The sequence below is a fragment of the Myodes glareolus genome, chromosome 2 (assembly GCF_982192425.1).
Source record: "Myodes glareolus chromosome 2, mMyoGla1.1, whole genome shotgun sequence".
Taxonomy (NCBI): domain Eukaryota; kingdom Metazoa; phylum Chordata; class Mammalia; order Rodentia; family Cricetidae; genus Myodes; species Myodes glareolus.
The window spans coordinates 41289673-41301546 of record NC_142027.1 but is presented as its reverse complement, the minus strand read 5'-3'; the positions used below and the strand labels follow the sequence as shown (position 1 = coordinate 41301546).

The following is an 11874-nucleotide window of genomic DNA, read 5'->3' as shown; positions in this document are numbered from 1 at the left end:
GGGCTTGGGCAATGAAACTTTTAAATGTGTCACCAGGGGAAGAGTTTCTCTCTATGGTGCCTTCCAGTTCCACTGTGTTCAGCTTTGTGCTCCAAAAGATAATAGCAATGTCTTTTGAGATATGGTTAGAAGAGAAAAAGAGTTCTCTAACATACACCATACCTTCCCTAGAGAATTAAAAATGCTGTTTCTTTTATAATAATTTTATATTTAACTTTGGATGCCTACACACCATGGTTTAAATGAAGGCCACTGCAACAATGAAATATAACTATATATGCATATTTATATGAATTTCATGACTGAATATGAATAAGCAAAGTATGTTGAATTGTTCTCTTAAATGATACTTTTACTTTTTTTATTTGTTTGTTTATAAAAATTTCCACTTCCTCCCCTCCTTCCCATACCTTCCCATACCCCCCTTTCCCTCCCCCCCCACTCCCTCTCCTCCTCTCTCTCCAGTCCAAAGAGTAGTCAGGGTTTCCTGCCCTGTGGGAAGTTCAAGTTCCTCCCCCCTCCCTCCAGGCCTAGGAAGGTGAGCATCCAAACAGACTAGGATCCCAAACAGCCAGTACATGCAGACAAAACAAGACCCAGTTCCATTATCAATGGCTTCTCAGTCAGTCCCCATGTCAGCCACATTCAGAGAATCCGGTTTGATCACATGCTCGTTCGGTCCCAGTCCAGCTGGCCTTGGTGAGCTCTCATTTGATCAGTCCCCTTGTATCAGTGGGTGAACGCACCCCTCGCGGTCCTGATTTCCTTTTTCATGTTCTTCCTCCTTCTGCTCCTCATTTGGACCTTGGGGGGCTCAGTCTGGTGCTCCAATGTGGGTCTCCGTCTGCATCGCCATCCATCATCAGATGAAGGTTCCCTCTGGTCCTGCATAGCTTGCTCACATTTTCCCTCCTTCTGCTTCTCATTTGGATCTAGGGAGTTAAGTTCAGTGTTCCAATATGTGTCTCTGTCTCTATCTCCATTCATCGCCAGATGAAGGTTCTATGGTGATATGCAAAATATTCATCAGTGGATATGGGCCAAGGCCAGTTCAGGCACCCTCTTCCCTGCTGCCCAGGGAAGAATCTGGGTACCTCTCCTTGGGCCTGAGAACCCCTCCAGAAACAAGTCTCTTTCCAACCCGAAAATGGCTCCCTACGTTGAGATATATACTTGCCTGCTCCTATATCCATCCTTCCTCCCCCCATCACATTCCCCCACGCCATCCCCAATCCTCCCCCTCTCCCTTCTCTCTAACCATCTTCCCTTACTTCCACCCCACCAACTCCCACCCTCTCCCCCCGTACACCCAAGTTTGCCTTGCAATCTTGACTACTTCCTATATCCAGGAGGATATTATATGATTTTCTTCAGGTTTAATTTCTTATTTAGCTTCTCTAGGATCACGAATTATAGGCTCAAAGACATTTAACTATGGCTAGAATCCACTTATGAGTGAGTACATGCCATATTCCTCTTTTTGGGTCTGGGTTACCGCACTCAGTAAAGTGTTTTCTATTTCCATCCATTTGAATGCAAAATTCAAGATGTCATTGTTTTTTACCGCTGAGTAAAACACTAATGTGTATATGTTCCACACCTTCTTTAAACATTCTTCTATTGAGGGGCACCTAGGTTGTTTCCAGGTTCTGGCTATTACAAATAGTGCAGCTATGAACATAGTTGAACAAATGCTTTTGTGGTATGTTAGGGCATCTCTTGAGTATATTCCCAAAAGAGGAATTGCTGGGTCCTGAGAGAAGTTGACTCCCAGTTTCCTGAGAAACCGCCACACTGATTTTCACAGTGGCTGTACAAGTTTGCATTCCCACCAGCAATGAATGAGTGTTCCCCTCCCTCCACATCCTCTCCAGTATAGGCTATCATTGGTGTTTTTGAGTTTAGCTATTCTGACAGGTGTAAGATGGTATCTCAAAGTGGTTTTGATTTGCATTTCCTTGATCGCTAAGGAGGTTGAGCATGACCTTATGTGTCTTTTGGCCATTCGAAGTTCATCTGTTGTGAATTCTCTGTTCAGTTCAGTACCCCATTTTTTAATTGGGTTAATTAGAGTTTTAGTATCTAGCTTCTTGAGTTCGTTGTATATTTTGGAGATCAGACCTTTGTCTGTTGAGGGGTTGGTGAAGATCTTCTCCCAGTCAGAAGGTAGTCTTTTTTTCTTACTGACAATGTCCTTTGCTTTACAGAAGCTTCTCAGTTTCAGGAGGTCCCATTTATTCATTGATTCCTTTATTGTCAGTGCTACTGGGGTTCTACTTAGGAAGTGGTCTCCTGTGCCTATATCTTGTAGACTACTTCCCACTTTCTCTTCTATCTGGTCCAAAGTGGCCATATTAATGTTGAGGTCTTTAATCCATTTGGACTTGATTTTTGGGCATGTTCATAGATATGGATCTACTTTCATTCTTCTACAGGTTGACATCCAGTTATGCCAGCACCATTTGTTAAAGATGCTTTCCTTCTTCCATTGTATACCTTTAGCTCCCTTGTCAAAATTCAGGTGTTCATAGGTTTGTGGGTTAATATCCGGGTCTTCTATTAGATTCCATAGGTCGACTTCTCTGTTGTTATGCCAATACCAAGCTGTTTTCCATACTGTCGCTCTGTAATAGAGTTTGAATTCAGGGATGGTAATGCCTCCAGAAGTTCCTTTATTGTATAAGATTGTTTTGGCTATCCTGGTTTTTTTTATTTTTCCATATAAACTTGATTATTGTTCTCTCAAGGTCTGTGAAGAAGTTTGATGGGATTTGATTGGGATTGCATTGAATCTATAGATTGCTTTTGGTAGAACTGCCATTTTTACATTGTTGATTCTCCCAATCCAAGAACAGAGGAGGTCTTTCCATTTTCTTGTGTCCTCCTCAATTTCTCTCTTCAAAGACTTAAAGTTATTGTCAAATAGGTCTTTCTCTTCCTTGGTTAGAGTTACCCCAAGATATTTTATGCTGTTTGCAGCTATCGTGAAAGGTGATGTTTCTCTGATTTCCCTCTCTGCTTCTTTATCCTTTGTGTATAGGAGGGCAACCGGTTTTTTGGAGTTGATCTTGTATCCTGCCACATTACTAAAGCTGTTTATCAGCTGTAGGAGTTCTTTGGTAGAGTTTTTGGGGTCGCTTATGTATACTATCATATCATCTGTAAATAACGAAAGTTTAACTTCATCCTTTCCAATTTGAATTCCCTTGGTCCCCTTATGTTGTCTTATTGCTATTGCTAGAACTTCAAGCACTATATTGAAGAGGTGCGGAGAGAGTGGACAGCCTTGCCATGTTCCTGATTTTAGTGGAATGAGTTTGAGTTTCTCTCCATTCAATTTGATGTTAGCTGTCGGCTTGCTATATATTGCCTTTATTATATTTAGGTATGATCCTTGTATACCCAATCTCTCCAACACCTTTATCATAAATGGGTGTTGAATTTTGTCAAATGCTTTTTCAGCATCCAATGAAATGATCATGTGGTTTTTTTCTTTCAGTTTATTTATATGATGGATTACATTGATAAATTTGCGTATATTGAACCAGCCCTGCATTTCTGGAATGAAGCCAACCTGATCATAATGGATGATTTTTCTAATGTGTTCTTGGATTTGGTTTGCCAGGATTTTGTTGAGAATTTTTGTGTCGATGTTCGTGAGTTAGATTGGCCTGTAATTCTCTTTCTTGGTTGTGTCTTTGTGTGGTTTTGGTATTAGGATAACTGTAGCTTCATAGAAAGAGTTTGGCAATGACTCTTCTGTTTCTATATTGTGAAATACATTTAGGAGTGTAGGTATTAGCTCTTCCTGGAAGTTCTGGTAGAATTCTGCATTGAAACCATTTGGTCCTGGGCTTTTTTTGGTAGGGAGTTTTTTGAAAACAACTTCTAATTCTTCATGACAGACAGGTCTATTTAGATTGTTCACCTGGTCTTGGTTCAACTTTGGTATATGGTACTTATCTAAAAAAATGTTCATTTCTCTTACATTTTCCAATTTTGTGGCGTACAGGCTTTGGTAGTAAGATCTAATGATTCTTTGCATTTCCTCTGTTCTGTGGTTATGTCCCTCTTTTCATTTCTGATCCTAATAATTTGTATGTTCTCTCTCTGCCGTTTAATTAGTTTGGCTAGGGGTTTGTCAATCTTATTGATTTTCTCCAAGAACCAGCTTTTTGTTTCATTGATTCTTTGAATTCTTTTCTGTGTTTCTATTTTGTTGATCTCAGCCCTCAGTTTGATTATTTCCAATCTTCTACTCCTCCTTGGTAAATCCACTTCTTTTTTTTCTAGAGCTTTCAAGTTTGCTGTTAAGTCTCCAATATGTGCTTTCTCCATTTTCTTTAATTGGGCACTTAGTGCTATGAACTTTCCTCTTAGCACTGCTTTCATAGTGTCCCATAGGTTTGAGTATGTTGTGTCTTTATTTTCAATAAATTCAAGGAAGACTTTAATTTCTTTCTTTATTTCTTCCTTGACCTAGGGGTGATTTAATAGTTGACAGTTCAATTTCCATGAGTTTGTTGGCTTCCTGGGGGTAGCATTGTTGTTGAATTCTAATATTAATCCATGGTGATCTGAAAAGACACAGGTGGTTATTAATATTTTTTGTTTCTGTGGAAGTTTGCTTTGTTACATAGTATATGGTCAATTTTTGAGAAGGTTCCATGGGTTGCAGAGAAGAAGGTATATTCTTTCCTATTTGGGTGGAGTGTTCTATAGATATCTGTTAAGTCCATTTGATTCAATACCTCCAATAATTCTCTTATTTTTCTGTTGTGTTTCTGTCTCCTACTCCTACGGACCGTCTCTCGTGGAGACACTCAGTCCCAGGGAAAACAGGACTAAGGGACAGGAGATTTCACGATACGGCGAAGGAAATGACAAGCAAACACACTCAATGTGGTTGAATATGTTGCTGTTGCTTCACTTTAATTAGTGTAAGGCTTTTATACTTTTATAATCAAGGAACTTGGCAAAGGCATATGTCATCAGATCATAAAATAGAAACAAAGAAAAGGAACGGCACTGTCATTTAAAAAGAATAGCAAATTTATATGTCCATTGTCTATTCTAAACGTTAGTTGTGGTTGTTGCTCAAAGACATGATCTCACACTTCTCTGAGACTTGTTTCATACCATTGACCTCAACTCTCTTCCTGATTCCCAGACTCGAATGTTGTTATTAGTTTAGGCCTCTTTTGCACATAGGAAAGGCCTTATAGGCCTTCTGTGTATGGGAATGGATCAAGGTATTTACCAGACTTTGGGGTCAGCGTGGGGGCGTCCACCATCTGCTTTTTAATTGCAACTGTACATGTCCTCCCAGGCAGATGCCTAGTGGGGGCTGCTGTAACTGTTTCTCTACAGAAGGCTTTTAAGGTTTCTCCCAGAAAGACTAATTTCTTCTGCTCCATATCATTAAGAAATTATCCTAACGATGACCCCCAATTCCCAGAACTGGCTATTTCTTTAAAGTCTTTCAGCAGTTTCATTCATTGGAAGAGCATGGTCTGTTGGCAAAATACGAGAATAGAACAAAAGAACAAGAAAGAAACAGCTTCAGCGGTGCCAGTGACAGCGAGGTTCGAGTCAGTGCAGATGGCAATTCAGGTGGCATCAGGACCACAGTTGATTGCCAGGGAACAGCCCAGGGCATAAACTCCATGGCGCACAAACCCCAATCCTCCAGGCTCAGTCTGTCCAGTCAGCATTTCTGCTAAACCAGCGTGACAGCCGTGGATGTGCCATCCTACTATTAGTGTGTGTGGTTTGATGACTGCCTTGAGTTCTAGAAGAGTTTCTTTAACATAAGTGGGTGCCTTTATATTAGGAGCATACATATTCAGGATTGAGACTTCCTCCTGATGAATTGTTCCTGCTATGAGTATGAAATGTCCATCTCTATCTCTTCTGATAGATTTTAGTTTGAAGTCGATTTTGTTAGATATTAGAATGGCCACACCCGCTTGTTTCATAGGTCCGTTTGCTTGGAAAACCTTTTCCCAGCCCTTTACTCTGAGTAGATGTCTTTTTTGTGGTTGAGGTGTGTTTCTTTTAAACAGTAGAATGTTGGATCCTGTTTTCGTATCCAATCTCTAAGTCTGTGCCTATTTATAGGAGAATTGAGTCCATTGATATTAAGTGATATTAATGACCAGTGGTTGTTGACTCCAGGTATTTCTTTTTTTTGGGGGGGGGAAGTAGAGTGTATGTTTTTCCCTTCTTTGAGTTGTGCTTGTGAAGGGTCGCTAGATGTCTCAGTTATTGTAGGCAGTGTTGGGAATGTTGGATTCCTTGGGTTGTGATTTTCCTTCTAATATTCTCTGTAAGGCTGGATTTGTAACTACGTATTGTTTAAATTTGTGTTTATCCTGAAATATTTTGTTTTGTCCGTTGATAGTGAACGATAGTTTGGCTGGGTATAGTAGTCTGGGTTTGCATCCATGGTCTCTTAGTTTCTGCAGTACCTCTATCTGGTGTAAGTCTGATAGGTTTACCTTTATAATTTACTTGACCTTTTTCCTTTGCAGCTCTTAATATTCTTTTTTTAATCTGAAGGTTTTGTGTTTTGGTTATTATATGGCGAGGGGATAGTGCTTTTTTTTTTTTTTTGATCCAGTCTATTTGGTGTTCTGTATGCTTCTTAAACCTTCATAGGGATATCGTTCTTTAGCTTGGGGAAGTTTTCTTCTATAATTTTGTTGAATATATTTTCTGGACCTTTGATTTGCAATTCTTCTCCTTCTTCAATCCCTATTATTTTTACATTTGGTTTTTTTATTGTGTCCTAGATTTCTTGAATGTTTTGTGAGGAGAATTTGTAGGATTTGCCATTTTCTTTGATCAGAGCGTTTATTTTCTCTATGTCGTCTTCAGAATCTTAGATTCATTGTTCTATCTCTTGTATTCTATTGGTTATGCTTGATTCTGTAGTCTCCGTTCTTTTATCTAGGTTTTCCATATCCAGCCAGTTCTCAGTTTGTGTTTTCTTCATTGCCTCCATTTCAGTTTTCAATTCTTGAACTGTTTCCTTTACCTGTTTGATTGTTTTTTCTTGGTTTCTCAGGGTATCATTCACGGATTTACTCATTTCTTCAATCTTTTTGTTATACTTCTCATCCATTTCTTTACTCATTCTTCCAACTTTTTGTTATACTTTTCATCCAATTCTTTAAGGGAGTTATTCATATCCTGTTTAAGGGACTCTATTGCTTTCATAATGGCACTTTTTCCACTTCTTCTGAATTAAGATATTCAAGTCCTTCTATTGTAGGGTCGTTGGTATCTTGTGTTTTCAGGTTGTTTTTCAGATTGTTAGAGGAGGTCTTGCCTTGGCATCTGCCCATCTCTTCCTTCAAATGCTCTCTATTGGATCTTCTGGTACCGTTCAGGTTCCCTTGTTGGTCAGGGACTTCACTGACAGAAGGCCTACCTTTCCTGAGGCAGGCTATTTAAGCACAGGCACTCCCTCCTTCCTGGTTGCGCCTACAGCCCTGGCCCAGTGCACAAGGCAGCTGAGCTGAGGAAATTTTATGGCCCCAAGCTACATCCAAAAAGGCCTTCTACACAGCTGCCAAAGTATTTTACTTCTATTTTATTAAACATCCAGTTTATGTCTTAAAACAGTGCATAGTATGGGCTCTATATTATGAATCATTTCCAGTTTGTCTGCTTGTCCTCATAATAGCTTCTAATGTCCATTTACACATACTGGTTAGCTTCAATTGCATTTAAAAATCATCTGTAGAAGATGTAAAAGATAGAGAAATGTTTATAAATTACTGAATCAATATCTGTAGTTATATCTCTCAATATATTTTTTTCCTTTGGAAGGAACACAGTATACTATGAAAGTTAATTTCATGATTATTTCTTAATAACATGAAAAGTTATTAAGAGAATCTTTCAATAGCGGCATTATGGCCTTTGTCTGTCCTGGCAACACTTAGGCCAGTAATCAAACTGGGAAGGATTGCCTAGTCATTTTTTGAGAACAAAACCTAGCCAGCACTATGACCAATCCAGTGCAAAGTCAGACTTCAAAGGCCATAACAGGAGGCAGGCTTTTTATGAATTTATTTTATTTTATTTATTTATTTTTTCATTTACTTTACAACCTGACTACAGTTCTCTCAATTTATTTTTGAATATATGTTTACAGACAGCTCTATTATAAAATCTGCTTTGGAAGCTTTTGTACAGAGTAAGTGCTACCAATACTGTTGAATCTATTTCCCCTCCCAGAACATCACTATGTTGCTACTATATGATTAATTAAAATTAATTTTGAGATATTTCCTTCTGCCATTATCTATTATGTTTATATTTCATCAAGTAAATATATTCTAATTGACTGAAATCATAAAATTTAATACACTTTATAATTAAGAATTTTTGCAATAATGTATAATAAATTTAATAATTTATAATCTTTGCAATGGTAGTGAGTCTATGATGCAGGCATTGAATTTCCTACCACATCAATGGATCCTCCACACATTTCATAAATGTTTAAAATGTTATGGTATTCTTAAATCTATTAAAAAATTCACATGTTAAAATTATATTAGTTAATTGAAATTATTTCTTAAATTTTAGGAATAATTTCCATTTATTATATTCAAACTAAACAAAATTTAAAGGCCATTCTGACAAATGTATGGCTGTATTTCAAATCCATTAGAAAAAATTTCTTTATAAGTCCTTAGTAAATACTTTTTGAAATTTGTTGCCTTTTCTCAGGGACACCCAGTGAGGACATGTGAACAGAGAATGCAACAGTGCTGACACAGTTTGTTCTCACAGGACTCACTCATCTGCCACAGTGGAAAATCCCCCTCTTCCTGCTGTTCCTGGTGATCTATTTCATCACCATTGTGGGGAACCTTGGTCTACTTGCTCTCATCTGGAACGACACTGGCCTTCACATCCCCATGTATTTATTTCTAGGGAGTTTAGCGCTTGTGGATACTTGGTTATCATCCACAGTGACACCAAAAATGCTTCTCACCTTCATAACTAAGAATAAACTGGTCTCTCTTTCTGAATGCATGATATAGTTTTTTTCATTTGTAATGTGTGCAACCATGGAATGTTTTCTCTTGGCAGCAATGGCCTATGATGGTTATGCAGCCATATGCAAGCCTTTACTCTACCCAGTGATCATGACAAACAGACTGTGTGTACACCTGCTAGTCTTGACCTTTGTAACTGGAATCCTTCATGTTTCAATTCATGAAGGCATGTTATTCAGATTAACCTTCTGTAATTCCAACATAATACATCACTTTTACTGTGATGTTATGTCACTGTTAAAGATTTCCTGTACTGACCCTTCTCTTAATTACCTAATTGCTTTTATTTTTTCTGGGTCAATACAAGTATTCACTATTTTAACTATTTTAGGCTCTTACACACTTGTTCTGTGTACCGTCTTAAAAAAGAAATCTGCTAGAGGCATAAAGAAAGCCTTCTCCACCTGTGGAGCCCATCTCTTATCTGTGTCTTTATACTATGGCTCTCTTCTCTTCATGTATCTGAGTGCTGCATCTCAAAAAGGCCAGGATGAAGACATGATGGACTCTGTATTCTATACTGTCATAATCCCTGTGATGAATCCAATTATCTACAGTCTGAGAAACAAGCAAATCAAAGATTCACTATCAAAATTCCTAAAGAAAAATGTTTAGGTCCCATGTTATATCTGTTGTCTGTTTTTATCAAAATATCACAAACTTGCATTGTCTTAATATGGCTGCATTTTGTTCATAGTATTTTCCAATTGCACCTGTTCTAGGATTTTAATGAATTAATATGTAAAGGTCTATTTCTCTCTAATATTTTTATGTGTATTTTCAATCATGCAAAGACATAACCAAGCATTATATTATGATAAAATAAATGCAACAACACATCAAACTGGTTTGCATGCTCTTCGTTGTGACTTCAGCTGCTATAGGAGAGTAGGCACTTGGAAAAAAACTTCAATGTGATTTGTTTTTCAGGTTGGAAGCTCATATCACATTTACCTGGGTTTAAATACAGTTTTGTATTTTAATGACAGACAGGAGTATATAGCATATGACTAGGAACTTGAAATATTAATAATATAGTAGGAATCTTATTTATTACTATTATGTTACTAATTTATTAACGTGGCTATTTAAAATGATTCATTGATTTTCTTTTTTTCAATTTTCATTTATTTATTTATTTATTTGTTTATTTATTTGTTTGTTTATTAATAGTTTCCACCTCTTCCCTGCCTCCCTTTTCCCTCCCCGTCCAGACCTCCCCTCCCTCTCTAGTCCTAAGAGCAGTCAGGGTTTCATGCCCCATGGGAAGTTCAAGGTCCTCCTGCCTCCATATAGGTCTATAAAGGTGAGCATCCAAACAAACCAGTCTTTCACAAAGTCAGTCCATGATTAGAATCAAAACCCGGTGCCATTGTCCTTGGCTTCTTAGTCAGCCTTCCTTGCCAGCCACGTTCAGAGTGTCCAGTTTGATCCCATGCTCCATCACTTCCAATCCAGCTGGCCTTGGTGTCCTCCCAAGTTAGAGGACACGGAATAGAGAACCTCAGGTGTTGAAGACAAGGTAGAAGAAATGAATATTCAGTCAAAGAATATGTTAAACTAATCAAAGAAACAAACAATAACAACGAACAATGCAGACACAAAACTTCCAGGTAATCTGTGATACTCTGTAAAGACCAAGTCTACAAATAAGAATAGGGATAGAAGAAGGAAATGAAACCCAAATCAAAGGCATACAAAATAATTTTAACAAAACTATTAAAGAAAGTTTTTCTAACTTGAAGAAGGAAGTGCCTAGCAAGGTAAAAGAAGCAGACAAAACACTAAATAGATAGAACCAGAAAAGAATTCCCCATGACACATAATAATCAAAATGATAAATATATAGTAAAAGAAAGGATATTGAAGGCTGCAAGGGAAAAAGATTAAGTCATATATAAAGGAAGGCTATTGGAATAATACCATAGTTCTCAATGGTGACTCTAAGACAAAAGGGCTTGAATGGATGTTCCCTAAACTTTGACAGAAAAAAATTGCTAACCCTGACTATTATATGCAGCAAAACTATCAATCACAATCCAGAGAGAAAGACAAATACCAAATTTAAACAATTTCTAGTTTCCAATTTAGTTCCACAAATGAACAAGAAGGAAAATTTTAGTCTGAAGTGGTGAACTACATCCAAGAATATAATAGAAATGAATAATTCTTGATGAGTAAATTAAAAAAGATAGAGAAAAATTCATACGCTCAAACCAAAGTAGTAGGAATTAGTAAATGTTCTCATTGATAACTCTCAATGGTCTCAACTGCCCAATAAAAAGACACAGACAGATTAGTTTAAAAAACAGGATCCACATTTCTATTGCATCCAAGAATCATACCTCATCATTATGGATCCAGGAAAAAAGCAGGAGTAGAAACTTTAATATCTGATGAAATACATTTTAAACCAAAACTATTTAGAAGAAATTAAGAAGGACATTATCTACTCATCAAGAGAAAAATACACTGTGAGGATACTTAAATTCTAAACATTTATGCACTAAATTCTATGGCATTTAAATTTTAAAAAGGAACAACTAAAAGGATATACTGATTCTCTCACCGTGATAGTGTAAGGTTTCAATATCCCACTCTGGTCAGCAGATTGGTTATGAAGACAAAAATTAGGCAGAGGAAATTTTGGAGTCAAATAATGTCAGAAATCATATGAACCAAACAAATAGTTACAGAATATTTTATCCAAACATGAAGGAATATACTTTATCTTCAGAAGCTCATGAAACTATGCAGAATTGACCAAAAATATGGACACAATCTAAGTCTCAACATA

The 11874-nt window shown here is 37.4% G+C and overlaps 1 pseudogene; it reads left to right on the top strand.

The window, feature by feature from the left end:
- The first annotated feature begins 8762 nt into the window (after window positions 1–8762).
- Window positions 8763–9692, top strand: LOC125392879 (olfactory receptor 5H19-like; annotated as a pseudogene).
- The last annotated feature ends 2182 nt before the right edge of the window (window positions 9693–11874 follow it).